Here is a 13,460-nt window from a genome sequence, read left to right on the forward strand (position 1 = left end):
AGAACCGAGTGGTGTGGTCAGCTGTTGGGTTGGTGCGTGCTGCTTTGTCCAAACACCCAATTGTTTGTGGCGCATACGATGCACTCGAAACTATTTATGTGTTTTGCAAGTTAGTTCAAACATTAATCACACACGCCATGTTTGTGAATGGGGCTGTATGTGTTAGGTAATCAAAATATTTTGATGTATGTTTTGCGAAGCATAAAATGGCTGTTTACTAGAATGCGGTAATAAGAGAGGGTTTGAACAATATGTTTTCGCAACTAACTCATTCACCTACTATAGTGACTCCAAGGTGTGCGGAAGAATTGACCAGGTGTACTATTGGTTGGACCGCATTTTCGCACGCCACTGGCCAGCTCGCACCACGTGCCCCTTTAATGACCGATGGATGATGATTCCCTTTTGTTCGTGAGAGATGCGTTGCTTTTGCTGACCGTGTTGCCGGTAGTTGCACGCACCTTTTCTACCTCGTTCGATTATGCTCTCTGCCTATGGTATTTCCCTCTCTCTCTCTCCCTCTTTCTCTCTCTACGTCTATACCGCAATGCGTTTTCCCTTTTTCATTTTCCTTTCCGCGATCACAGAGAGAGGGGTGACCTTGCTATTTTTTTTGCGTTTGTTGTTGCTTCTGTTCCTGCTCAGTTTCCTCACTGGGAGATGAGTTTTTCTTCTTGTTTTTTTGCTTTTCCCCTTTACCACTTCCCCGTCATTTGTGTGCTTCCTGGCCTGGCCTGGCTACTGGTAGAGGCATGGCACGCGAGCGAAACGAGCCTCCTCCTCGGCAAAAGGCGGCAATGATGAAGATGAACGATGAGATTGAATGCAATTTACTTGCAATGAGAAAACCCGCTTATTGCTCTCTGTCGGGGCCTATGATGAGGAGAGGGCTGCTGCCAAGCTTCGTGGCGGCGGGGTCTCTGCGTCTCTCTAGTTCAGTCAGTTATTGGGTCATGTTTTGAGCGCTGCAGCGTATTTCCGCGGTGTGATGGCATCTATCTATCTATCTTTCTCTCTCTCATGAGAACGAGTTTAATTGAAAAACTCCGGCTTGGAATGAGCATCTACTACATCGTCTGTACAAAAAAAAAACATGAGGGAAATTAATTTGAGAACATGTTTTTATTAGTTTTCCGTTAATGTTCCGCTCAGCGCGCTGATCTAAGGATCTGGCATTCTGTGCCCAATAAAGCCATCCTGGATCTCCGCTATGGACTCGTCATTGGTGAAATAATTAACCTTCATTCACGACCATCGACAGCCATATGTTATTGATCATAATTGAATCTTCCTCTCTCGGTATGCTCTGCTTGTGTATCTCTCAGCACGAAGAAATGCGAAGAGCACGAAAGCGTGATGATAATATGTACTCTATCTATGGCAATGTGGCAATAAACTATGATGGGGAAGAAAGTTTGTCGTGTCTGGCGTGTTGCTTGCTGCAAGATGTGGCGTTTGTCACGCTGAACCTCTTCTCATCGCAGGATGATTTGGTTTGTTTGGCAAAAGCTTATCGTCTGGTGATGCCTGACATTAGTTTAGTTGAATGATTCAACTCTGAAGAAATTAATAACTAACTTAACTTTAGATATGTTTCTTGACAAATGAATCCCTTTGTCAATTCTTGCTTGATTAGTTTTGTCAGATGTTGTAGCGAAAACTCGTTTTCGTTCTGATTTTTTATGCTTTTCCGTTAATTTTTTGCATCACAATAAGTATGTCGCGGTAAATAGTGCGTAAACTCAAATATGATTTGAATTAAATTATGTTAAACAATTCATTGTTGATGAGAGAGCAGCGCCTAATGGTGATCGTACGCGTAGCATAAAAGAAGAACTCGTCTCTCTCTCCGTTGTGGCCCTCCCTGGCTTTGCATCTTTTGTACCATTAGCCCGAATGACCCGCGTGTGTGCGGCCGGTCTGGCATGACTGCTAAGGGGTGGAGTGTTGTGTTGTGTGCTGTGGGGCAAGAGTAATGAAGCATAGCTTTATGCCACGATCCCGGACCGGGGGCTTTTTTCCCAGCCACCAGCAGCACCAGTACCGGATCAAGGGGGAAGTTCGCACACCACTGGCCTGGCCTGGCTTGGTGGCGAATCCAAAATTATGATGATTAGCTTGCTGTTGCGCACTCCCTTCCTCTTCGCTCGATACCGCGCACTCATCATCAGCGGCTTGCCGAACATCTCCATCAACAGGCGAGGGGGCATCTTACTTTCCGGCGGCTTTTCTGCGGCGATATTTGTGGCCACAGATCCATCCCGCGCACGTCTCTATTTGCTAGTAATTTCACGGCCAATTTTTCATCTATGCTACACCCAATCTCATCACCCCGCCTGCCAGTATAGTAGAAGGTGAAAGCTCTCTCGCCTGGCTGTCATCGTTTTTTTTCCTCTCTCTCATCACCGTGTCCCATTTTGCGTGCCACTCGCGTTTGTGATTAGGATAAGCCCCAGCTGAGCGTCTTTACGGCCTACGAAGTGTCAAAGGCACGACGAGATGATAACGTCTAGCTCACGATGACGTTTGACGTTTGATTTTCAATTAATCGCCGTACGAGCACGAACTAAAGGGCCACAACAACGTCCACCATCTTAGCGCTCGCGAGATTCTAAAGATTCCTGGCCGTTTGCGAGACCCACATGGCCATTAAACTATCAATATCTGTAGCCACTTCCTATAGGAATTTGGCGCCTTTGGTCACCGTTCATCGATCGATGTGGGTCAGCACCACCACCACTTTGATCATTTGATGGTCGATCCATCCATCGGTTGACCATGATAATAGCGGCACCACCGACAACTGCATTCCTTACCAGCATGCCAATCTAAGACCACGTGAAGCACATTGTTGAGAACCATTTGTGGCGCGAAAGCTGCTCGATAGGGACGGGGGTGGTCACTGATGAATTGTTCTGTTCCTTCTTTGAACAAGCAATTCTCTGTCACCCCCACCACCCGCCGGAATGGGGTTCGAGACGAGGAAGGAGAAATGATTCCATTCTTCGTTTTCGTGTTTATGACCCTCGCGCCTTGCGCGCGCACACGCTGATCTTGCAAGTGTCACCGGAAATGGTGTTGACCGCCGGTGGTCAGGCAGGCAGGGCCACTGATCGTCTTTGCCATTTCGTTGCCCGGTTTGATCACCTGTGTCACCGTCGACTTGCCCCGGTTGGCCGCCCGATAATTGCAACGTCGGGTGGGGGCGCGCGCAATTGTTTCAACTCTGTCTCCGGTGCGATGGGTGCGGTGGAGAAGGTTTGGCGTGTGTATGATCCTCCCAACGGCCAGCCGATCTAGGTCATTGCTGATTCATATAATCGCTGTCGTTTGTAGCAGCAGCAGCATGATCATCGTATGGTGGCCCTCGCGGCTCTACTCTAGCTCGCGAGCGAAAGCATTAGAATCATGGAATTATGCTCTATTAATGTTGATTGCGGAGTTTCTCTTGCAGCACGACGACGAGAATTGAAGGAACCCACGTCGCATCGGGGGAGAGGGCATCATCTGAAGGGCTCGCAAGCGGGGAAGCTAAACCGGAGGATCATTAAAGCAAATGTTTTCAATAAAATGTTTAATGCCACCATCGCCTAAGCAGCCACCATCTGCACCGCACTGGCAGGCAGGCTAATGTCTTGGGCTTAACCCACAATGCCGTTCCGAGGTAACCGAAGGCAATTAACTGGCCCAACTGACGATGGAGAAGTTTATCTCGATGAAAGTCGACATCCCAATGTGTTGTGTGCTGGCTGCCTGGTCACCGCACAGGGTCTATCTATCGGTCGTAATGAGCCTTCGAAAACGATTTATCGTCCCGAATCGTTCACAACAAGCATCACCCACCACATTGCATATGGCGATCGTTGCCGCTGGACGTTGGACGCTGGACGCGAGACACACCTTATTTCTGCATCTCTCACGGCACGATCGACGTCTTCCACTAGTACCAGCCCCCTTGTGCACATTGGACTTCCACAGGCGTCTTTCTTCCCAGACCGCGGCAAAACAACGGAAGCAAACGAAAAAAAGGGGCAAATCGAACGGTGGTGGGTGAGGTATGTGGATGCCAGCGATGGTACGCGAAGCCAAACCGAGAAATATAAAGAAAAATGCATGGGAAAGTTCGGTCGTCGCGTCGCTTTCTCAACCATCTTTCGCGGTTCAGCGGCAGGGAGACTGTTGTTGTCGTAGGCGCGCCTTGGAAAATCCTACCAGAAGCACTACTGGCAAGCTTCGTTCCTTTTCATCGGGTGGCTCTCGTGCCTACCTCTATCTCTCTCCTTTTAGGGCGGATGGAAAAGCAATCAACTGCACGATAGGAGGATTGCGTCCCGGTAAAGTGCGGTAGCAGCATCGATCGGTGTGCTGCTGCTGCTGCTGCCACTGAAAGTATCTAATGGAGTGTAAAAGGGGTCTATTGAGAGCCATGTGACCTTTCCGATAATCGAGGAGGAGGAATTTGATGGTTTTCGAAGTGCGAGAGGAACAGCTTAAACTCGAAGCAGTCCTAATAAATTGACGATTCTTGTATCATTTTAGCAGTATCATTGCAACGAATCAAACATTCTGAAGACTGACTGAGGATTAAAGCTTACAGGAATACAGTAGAGCAAAGGAGTTGAAAAGAAGTCCAATGTGTCAATTCCTCTATAAAGGCGCTGATCAACATTGCACAAATGAAGGTGTACCGATCGGTGAAACATGGATGCCACGCTATTCGCATGGAAACCTAGAGAAGAAAAGTTCGCAATTCGTTCCCTGCGCCACGACACTACGGCGATTATTTATTTCCCGCGGCACGCGTCACCAGTCACGATTCATTCGCCAGGCCACAAGCGTGTTTTCTAGGACGCTCGGTGAGGTGAGACTGGGATGAGTTGAGCGTGCGGCCGCTCGATCGCAGGAGATCATGATGATGGTGCATGGTCTCGTGAATTTACGGTAGCCGCCGCCAGGCTGCCAGTCAGTTTTCTTACCATCAGTGGTGTATTGAGAGCGTGGTGCTGCTGCTGCTGCTGCTGCTGCTCTCCCCCTAACTACCAACGCGAGGTAATCCTGGGGATTTCAATTAACGGATACGGTACGCGCCGTGCCGTCGTTTCCCAGACCATAACACCACCATCCTAGCACTCCCGAATGATAAGCGGTGCTTTTGTGGGCGGATTTGCGATTTGTTTGCTTTTGCCGAACGGTTAGTAAAGAGGCGGAGGCGGCGAGATGATGATGGTACTTTCGTTATCTTATCGCTGGCTTCCTTCGCCGGACATACCGTGGGCGGCCTCATTTCTTTATTTCACATTTATTGCGCCTCCCTGCGGTGTTGCTGCTGCTGTCTCGGTGTGTTTTATCGCTAACCAAGTAAAGGTATTTCTTATGAATGAAGGCGGGTGATTTTAGCGTTTTTTTCCCGCTTCTGTCGATAGATTTACGTCTCGAGATCGACTTATTGTAGGGTCGATGCAATTGATCACTTAGTTCTTGGGAACGACTTGGGAGTGCACCGGATTCAATTAATCGCTAGCGTTTGAATGCATTTCGATAGCAATTAGCAGTTACATGGAAAACACTAACTGAGTCATCGGTTCCAACCGATCATCTAGTGATGAAGGCGTTGACGTTTGGAGCTTTCGATTGTTTGGTCTGAGATCCGAGTTTGGTGCAATCGTTGCAAAATTCATTTTCAACGCACAAATACACATTGTGACAATGCTGCAACCTTCGGTGTAATAAATGTAGGAATTAAATCATAATCATTAAAATGTAGTGTGAAACTCGTTGATGCGAGCGTAAAAAGGTGTGAAAATCCCTCACCCTTTCCAGTGGGCACGAGCAGCAAACCGCAGCAGCAGCACCAGCGCAGAAGGAGGAGGATGGTCGTGAAAGTGGCTGAGCTGACCTCACACAACCTGAATAACATTATCCGGTTGTGTGTGCTGGCCGGACGCACCAACAGCAGCACAGCACCTCGCGCAATCCATCACATTTCAATTGCATTTCGGACAACCGAGAACCAACCATCGTGTGCGTTCGTTTGTTGGCCACCCTCGGTCTGTACCACATATACAGCAGCGTGGTTGATGTCGGTTGGGGTGGCCTTGAGGTTTCGGAGTTTGCCAAATAATAAAAATCGACCAAAAGTCGTGTTCGTTCGTCGTTCCTGCATGCGATCCATCGATGGATTGAGGCTTTCGAAGGTTATCTCGTGGCAAAATGACTGTCGTTTTGTGCAAGTTGTCTTTGCAATAAAATGGTAAACGTTCGCAATAAATAAAATACGCAGCAAGTGCGCGTAGGAGCAGCGAGGTGCTTTCGAGGACGTTTGGCAATCGAGAGTTGATGCTAGAACGTGTTCCGCAATTGACGATCCCACAATACATGGCAAAATGTGTGCGCCTTGTGCGATCGCTGATTATTTCCTCCGTTTATTGAATGGAATGTGAAGCTTCAAACACCGTCAACAGGGAGGTGCTTCGGCCGGGGGTAATTCTTCTTTAAGTAAACAATAGTTCCCGGTTCATCATCATCGATCTAACGAACGGTTACACTTTGCCACGATGAAAACCAACCATGCCCGCTGTTGCAGGTTTAGTGAAGCTGTCAGGCCGTAGCGATCTTATCGGCATCTCAACGTCGTCCCTCCTGTATCCCCCTCATCACCACCACGTACGTTTTGCAATCGTCGCGACTTGTCTTGCTTTGCTACCCCCAATCGCACGATCAGCGATCATCTCTGGGCGCATCTTGTCCTGAGGGGCCGCTTTTCTTGCACGATCTGCTTAACTAGCCTTCCAGAGGTCTCTTCTTTCCTCTCTTCGATGGCAGCGGTTTAAAATTGAATTTCATCTTTTCGAACGATCGCGATCGTTCGATCTATCGATCCGTGGTCTTCTCGCGCGATGTAGCAACAAACGATTTGTTCGGGGCACACGCGGTTTGTTCCCAGCCGCGGCCGGATCGCGGGCCGCCGGAAGCAAGAGATGAAATTGTTATTACTAAATTGTGAAAGCCATCATCGCTTCTGGTTGTTCTTTCGATTAGCGACGCGCCGGGTTTCGGTCAAGATCGTGAGGTGGTTATTAGTGCGTTCGACAGTGCGGACCGCTGGTAGCCGGCCGGCGGCGGTAACGACGAGAGTATATCGAGAAGAAGAATTATGGTGTGGTGGAACCCCGATTCCTTCTCTTCTTCGATCGAAATCTCATGAACGTTTCTCATGGGGCCGCCGTCTCATAAAGTATTATTAGGCCGAGGTGAATGGAAGGACAATGGAAGGGGGGGTCTTAGAATCTCTGAGCGTTATTCCCCTGTCTGATGATAGGCTATCTAGTATTATAGTTAAATCGATTGTAAGCTAATGTCTTAATCGGCATGCAAGGCGTCGTATCGTGCAGCCGCCGCATCGCCATTGTGCGATCATCTCGATCGATTCATTTTCTTGGACGGCGATTTAAGGCGATTATCAATGTCTATAACTTCTTCTTCGTTATTTAATCGATCGTGTGTACGATACTAATTAGTATTATGTTACGTTTCGTATTAGAATAACGGAGTCTCGTGTTTCTGTATTTTAACAGCAAGGAAACTATTGGAGATCTGCTAAAATCGACTCAAGGGAATCACTTTCATAGCACCTTGATCTTCTAGTACTACATTTCCCTTTGTCTAAATGGCCATTGTCACCATTAGCTTGTGATTTTTATAAAATCTACAAGGTTGTGTTTCAATAACAAAAAGTAAAGAACATTTCGTGTGTTGCGCGATACACGGATGGTCAGAGAGCATAGAACAACTTCACCGGAAGAGAGCGTACGTGATGAAAACGCTAAAGTGTGTAAGCGCACCGGTTAGACATCATCCGGTGGAGAGGAAGCGTCTAATCGTGCATAACATTCATAGCAGCCGCCGGACGCCAGCGCCACCAACGTGCCAAATGTTCCGCCGAGTTGCCTCCTCCTCCTCCTCCTCCACACTTCCCCTAGAACGCGTAGACCGACCACCATTACTTGAAGGTTTCACGTGAGCTTCTCAGGGCGGAGAAGACGGAAACCGGGGCTTGATGTTGGACAACACACACTGCCCCTGGCGGAAGTACTGAAGGTCAACATCCAAAGTGGTACCCCCTGCGTGGTGGTGTGTGGGGTAGGTTGGTGATTGATTTTTGTACACCGTAACCCGGTTCAGCAAAGTGTTTTTGATGCTGTAGCTAGCTTGTGTTTTATGTTGCGAATTGTTTTATTAAAATTAATATTATTACATCACCTTAGGTTTGGGAGAATCAGAAGCAGTAGCAACAGCATCACCATGACCACACTCTCGCCCCATGGATAAAGACGAAAGCACTTTCAGTGGCCTCTGAAGTGGGGAGGAGGGTCCCTTCCCACCGTAACAACATGATTGCAGTGAATCGTCGTTTGTTCACGGTAGCACCCTCCCGGCGGTTCAAACAATAGTCTGCCGGCTACAGGCAGACCTTACGCGCGTCACATAATAACTCTCTGTGCGTAACAGGAAAAATGGAGAAAAAATTCCCCCCCCCCCCCCCCCCCAACCCATTCCGGTCTCCACCCTGATGTGTCGCTCGATAGAGAAAGAGGTGTCGAACGGTGGGCGGTTACCGTGGTACCGTCCCACCTTTTATCAAAAGTTGCAATTTAAAGTTCGACGTTGTGATAGACGAAGGAGGAAGCGACAGCAAAGAGCATAACATAGCAGCATAGCGTGTGGGGGAGGTTGAGGTTGAGTGAAAAGAAATTCACATTTTTCGTCATTCCGTTACGTAAGACGCAGAAAAGAACACGGCAGTGGGAAGGAAACGCTGGGCTGAGGAGCACGAATCATAATAATTTCCGAATGAACATGAAAATAATGCTGTGGTTAGAGGCACGGCGGCGGCGGCGGCGGCGGCGGGCCTTCCAAGATGAAGCCAGTCGGAGAGAGAGAGAGACCGCCCAAGACCTCCGGGTACGATCGAAGGAATGAAGGCAACAGAAAAGAAAGGAAGAAAACGCTTTGTTTGTAACAAAAAGGGTTTGCTACTTTCTGCTGATGCTGCTGCTGCTGCTGAAGATTGGTGGGTGGTGATTGTTTGGTTTTATGCTGATGCGTTACAATGCTGCTGCCACATCCATCATGCCATCGTTAGTTCAAAGGCTCCTGGAGCCGAGCGCCCACAACGACAGCGTGGCAGTGATTAAAGAAATCATACGAAATGGTAATGTGCATGCTAAATGCACCCTCTCGTGGGTTGTTGCTATTGAAATGGCTTTACCATTGCGTATGGCGCTGTTCTCCGCTAGGCGGTTACATTGTTTTATATTAGGTACCGAGATATAGGCTTAATTTTGGACGTCAAAATCGATCAGGTTCGTTCGATGTGTAGGATGAAAATGAGGTTTTGTTTGGGATACATTACTAGTTGGAGCTTTGAGCATGTTAGACGCCATTGAATACGACACAGTAGTTTTTTAAGTTAATGAAGTTGAGTCATTCCACAAAGAATAGAAAGTGTATGCATAGTAAGCTTCAAACCTCTCGCTGCCAGCGGTCCAGAGACAAGATACACAAGAAAGCAAATGCCATTCACATCATCCCCTTCTTCAACCAACCACTGACCGATGGTGTGTACTAAACGCTCTGCCAGGTCAGCCCTGTATGTCCATTAAAAGGAGCAGCAGGAGCGTCAACGGTTGTGCAGAGCAGTTCTAAGGTGAAATATGCTATGGCCCCTGTGCCTAGTCTCTCGAACCATCGAGGAAGGAAAAACCCCCGCTTTGTGAAGACAGATAGAAATCGTCCTGAATTGCCAGCAGGCAGGCGCGCCAGATAGATGCGCTGTGCTGCAGCATAATGCAGTTTGCAACCGCGTGCGCGAAACGTTTCGTACGACTGTTTAGCAATTTGCTTTTCTCGTACACACGCGGCATGGATGATCATCAAGGAAAGGTATGAAGCAGCAACACATGCTTGTGTGCCCCCCCCCCCCCCCCCCCCCCTAGTAAGGAGGAAAGCTTTCCGCAATGCATTTCGTGGACGGAAAGGCTTGTGTGGCGTGTGAATAAAGCGCGCGCGTACTGATTTGCACAAACCGCCGCCTCCCTGGATCTCGTCAGTGACATTTGAACTCTCATTTGCCGCTTGCTTGTCGTCGCCTACTGGCCCCTTTTGCGCGTTGCGTTTGTCTAGCTTGAGCCCTCCTCAATATATGATGTCGTGCAGGGGTGATAGGAGGCGTGGGGAAGCTCTATCCGGAGATTTCCTTGGTATGAAAACGCGTGTTGTAGGGATTGCAAGCCTTGTGAACGTAGAGCGCGTTACCGCGCTGTATCTCTCTCTCTGCTTTGGATCATCGGAAACTTTCTTGCCTCGGGCGGTATGGATTCGCGTACACATGTCGTGCGCTTTTTTGTTGAGAAAATCTGTCTTTTCTGGCAATAATGCTGTAGCGCAGAGGATATCAAATGGCGAGTGACGGTCTTTATATTTCGCGTTCTTCCTTAACTTGCATTAGCCAGCAAAGTGTGATGACGGTAAGATCAAAAAATGCTCTTGCATCTTGCCTAATTTCAACAAGACAGTGATAACTACGAGAACTTTCGTCAACAAGACGTTGACCTTTCTATGAGCGATTGCGAATTTAGCTTAAGTGTGCTAAAGTTATTTTAATTTAATTTGATTTATTCTTCTTGTTTGCTCATGGCTATACAAGGATCATTTAATAATTAAACAGCAGGAGAGCAAAAACTAAGCAAAATAATTGATAAAAAATTAGATTACGATTTGAGCAAAAGTTCTCACAATTTTCAATCAGGCTGTTATAAGTATAACTCAGTTATAGGACTAAGACTAAGTTAAAAATGCAGTCCCAGTTGCCTCCACCGGTCCGACGTCTGCCTTATCATCCGATTTAAGATGAAACTCCTGCGAACACTGCAACTGAGAGTGGAGCGACCTTTGCACGATGCTGTCAAGACCGGACTGGATCGGACACGATGATCAAGTACGCGACGACGGCAACGGTGACGAGGGCATCTCTAGCACGTGGTTGTGACTCAGCGCGCAATGCTTACGTCCCGCGGGTGCTTGTCTCATGCAGCCGTTCGGAAGAACAACAATCATTCCCTGTGTCAGATGCGCTTGCGCCGTGGTGTTGTCCGGTAGTGAATCACAGACTAGTAGCTGCGCTCGGGACCGGAAGTGTGGATTGTAGCGAGGGATTTTCCTCCTATCCATATGGCCCTTCGAAATCAGCACATCTGGTCAGGTGATCTTTTCCCACCGAAAACCACAAGCTGCTACTATCAGGCGACGACGAGGCAACTCAACTATTGCAATAAGTAGGTCTGGGTCGTAATCTCTCAAGGCGATGATGAAATATGTGTGAGTGCTCCACAAGTGTTGTTTTTTTTTTTTGCGACAGTAGTACACACAGTGCTACTTACTCATCTACCGGCGCGAACGTCACTCCCGGGAGTGTAGATACCACGGTGTACCATGAGTTGGGCGACCACAACACGGCCGTGGTGTGTGGTGGTCGCGCAATGCAAAACAAACACGCACACTCAACCCTTTTACGGCGCGAGACGCAGACACACGCGGCGGGGATATACGTTTGCCAGTACGGTCAGCTGATAAGAAGCAGATTGTGCGGTGGGGTGGGTGTGCTGTGTGTGCGCGCGCGCGCGAGTAGCAGCTGTGTCCGGCGGCTCCGGCAGTCGTCCATGTGCCGAGTGTCGTGGTGGCGTAATGCCGCGCTAGCCTCCTCCAGTGCAAGATAAGAGCACCGCTTGTCGCCCGACTGGTGAACTTGTGTGTCCTGGGACATAAACTTGGCACACTCTTGGCGCAACGGAGAGTCAAAGCAGAAAGAAAAGTTCTCTGCACGTATCGAATATCACTCGGTCGCTCGGTCACATTCGGAAGCAATCTGGAAACGATTAGTGTTTGTTCTTTAGTGGTTGATATGGCCGCAGGATAATTGTGTGTCCATTTGAATCAAAGGTTAGTGTGTTAGTAGTTCTCGGTGTGTGTTTGGTTGCTATGGGGACAAAGGGCAGTCGCCTACAGTTTCATCTACAGTTCATGGCAATGATACTTCGTTAGTATTTGATAAATCGACGGAAGTTTGTTCGAAAGCCGTCGGTTTGTGCTAATCATTCATGATCATTTGGCTGTACTCTCGTTCAGTTCAATCAGTGCAAGCAAACTGGTGTACTTTGGAGTGTGTAAACAGTACCAACGCTCAAAAAATCTGTGATTACGAAGATACGAATACGAAGATCGAGGAAATTTTTCGAATAAGCTCCAGGTGTTTGTGATGACTCAATCCGGCTCGCGATGCAAAGCAGAGAAAGTTATCAAAACAGTTCGAAGCTAAGGCAAACCCATACCACCAAGGAGAGAGTGTGCTGTTCTTGGTGTTGAGTTGAAGAGAGTATCTCGATTGAATGCATCGTTTGTGTCTGCTCTAGGAGGAAGCCGTTGTCTAGAGCATGCGCTTTGAGATCGTAATCGGTCGCTTGTAATCACCACTGGAGCTGCTGGAGCCAGCAGGAACAGAAGGAGGGATTGCTATCGAACCTGTTTTCGGATGACGAAAGAGAAACTGCATCCAAACAACGCTTGCAGAGTGCTGCGGCCACGTGTCACAAATGGTGTTGATGATCGTCGCATAATGATGGCTCATCTTTACTCTCCACTTCTCCACGTTGTGCTCTTGCTTCAGAGATACACCGCACGTGCCACAGACTCTGCGATTGCTACTCGCTCTTGCTGATGTTCCAGGCGTTGATGGCAGTGATCTTGAAAACGGAGCACACGCGACCCCAAAAAGATCATTAATACAGAGATCGCGTCCTCTTCCTCTTCCCCGGCACCCACATTAACCTAATATGCGACATCTGATCCCCCGTATATGTGGGAGCTGTGCGGCGGGTGCCATCTAGTAGACCCACGTTTCTTGCGACGCTAAAGAAGAAGGGGCATTGCACTAAAAAGACACGGAAGAGCACGACTGAAGGTGTGCTGATCGCGTGGGATCATGCGGAGGGCGGATGGGATACCGAGGGACGGATAAACCCATCCTTCCGTGGTTCCGATTTCGTTTGCCAAAAACAGAGAAATGGTGTAGTAGTAGTAGTAGTAGCAGTGGTAATAGTGGATGCCGGGGTGCGATCGATGACGATGAGATGCTGGTGTGGACCTTGTGGTGGTTTGTCACTGTGTTCCACCTCCAAAATCGCCTAATGATCGCGGGAGATTCTGTTTTTGGTCGGGGGAATTATTTCAGGTTTTTACCAAGGAGCGCGCACGCTCGCGAAGATTATGACAAATGCCGTACCGTCCAGTGGTGGGTTGTGACTCATCGCCGGGTCCGATCGTGGAATTGAAGCGGTGATGATGCCGAAGAGAGAGACAGAGAGAGAGAGGGCGAGTATCGAAGATCAATAATTGGCTAATCCCCC

The 13,460-nt window shown here is 48.4% G+C and overlaps 1 protein-coding gene across 8 annotated transcripts in view; it reads left to right on the forward strand.

Moving 5' to 3' along the window:
- LOC126577976 (dnaJ homolog subfamily B member 6-B) overlaps positions 1-13,460 on the forward strand; it is a 64,316-nt gene that overhangs the window by 46,030 nt on the left and 4,826 nt on the right. Inside the window, exon 1 of one of the 8 annotated variants that reach the window (XM_050240093.1) lies at positions 11,256-11,333. The exons of 6 other annotated variants lie outside the window; for them this stretch is intronic. The gene's annotated coding sequence lies outside the window, so the exon portion shown is untranslated. Of the gene's footprint in view, positions 1-11,255; positions 11,334-11,664; positions 11,998-13,460 lie in introns of those variants that run through there. One more of the 8 variants, XM_050240092.1, reaches the window with a different exon arrangement.

Source organism: Anopheles aquasalis, chromosome 3 (assembly GCF_943734665.1).
Source record: "Anopheles aquasalis chromosome 3, idAnoAquaMG_Q_19, whole genome shotgun sequence".
NCBI lineage: Eukaryota > Metazoa > Arthropoda > Insecta > Diptera > Culicidae > Anopheles > Anopheles aquasalis.